The 1,284-nt window shown below is 53.3% G+C and overlaps 1 pseudogene; it reads right to left on the reverse strand.

Annotated features, from left to right (window-relative positions):
• Positions 1-666: 666 nt before the first annotated feature.
• On the reverse strand, positions 667-1,274 carry LOC141372370 (uncharacterized; annotated as a pseudogene).
• Positions 1,275-1,284: the final 10 nt, after the last annotated feature.

Raw genomic sequence — 1,284 nt, forward strand, 5'->3', positions numbered from 1 at the left:
TGACACATATTCCCTGCGTGCCTATCCTTCCGCCTTGGACTTGCATGTGTTTCGTCTCCGTCCCTGTGGAACCCAGTGACTGGGAGCGTGGTTTGGAGCAGAGTCAGGTGAAACCTTTCTCTGGCCTTGAGTTGTGAGCAATGCTTTTGCCCTTTATGGTGTGTCTTCCAGCTTTCTGCATTTCCCTGGTTTCTGTGTGGGTCTCATGGGGAACCAGCCCTGTGCTGTCTGGGGTCAGGCTGTGGTGTCCCAGCAGGACCAGGTGTCTTGGCCCCGAGATTGTGCCCATTTTTCCTAAAGTGGCCTCTATGATTACATCTGATGTGTAATCCATCAGGGATTTCAATATCAAGTAAGGGCAAATTTATGACAAATAAACGCAGAAGAAAAGGAGTTCCCTTTGAAAATAAGGGGGCAAACACAACGGCCCGTATTGTGTGATTCCAATTACAGAAACATCAGGAATAGGTAAAGGAACAGAGATAGAAAGCAGCTTAGAGGTTGCCGGGGGCTGGGCTGGAGGAGAAATGGCCAGGGATGTCTTCTGGTCTGGGGACTCCTTTGCGGAATGAGATATTTTGCGGCAATGTTCTGGGGTGTGGTGGCACAAAGTTGGGCATGTACTTAATGCTCATGATGTGTTCAACTGAAAACAAGTAATTTTATTTAAAACAAATAATAAACAGTATATAGAACATGGAAGGATAAAATAACAGTTAATATGTACCAGAGAGAAAGAACACAGGGGGAGGTGATGAAACAATCGGGCGGGTTCTCGGGTTCAGGTGATGGAACTAAGGGTAATTGTGCAAGGAGCTCTCCTTGCAGGGCTTTGGGCTCTGGATGTGCCTGTGGGAGCCCTGCAGGAGCAGGAGTAGGGGAAGGGCTCAGGATAGGGGCAGGGAAAGGGGCAGGGACAGAGGTAAGAGCAGGGAAAGGGGGAGGAAAATGGGAGGGACAGGGACAGATGTAGTGGCAGGTGCAGGATCCAGGGCAGGAGCCGGGACAGGATCTGGGTCAGGGGCAGGAACGGGACCACTGGCAGGGGAAGGAGAAGGGGCAGCGTCTCTGGCAGGACTACAGACAGGGGCAGGAGGAAGGGTAGGATCTGGGTCAGGGACAGTGGCTCTGGCAGGGGCAGGACCAGGAACAGGGGCAGGAACAAGAGCACAGGCAGGGGCAGGGGTTGGGACAGGGGCAGAGGCAGGGTTAAGGGAAGGGGTAGGAGCCCGGTCAAGATCTGGGTCCGAGGCAGGGGCTTGGGCTGGGGTGGGGGAAGGGGCA

This window comes from Callorhinus ursinus, unplaced genomic scaffold, assembly GCF_003265705.2.
Source record: "Callorhinus ursinus isolate GAN/ISIS: 27379988/994484 unplaced genomic scaffold, GSC_fseal_2.0 scaffold11643, whole genome shotgun sequence".
Lineage (NCBI taxonomy): Eukaryota > Metazoa > Chordata > Mammalia > Carnivora > Otariidae > Callorhinus > Callorhinus ursinus.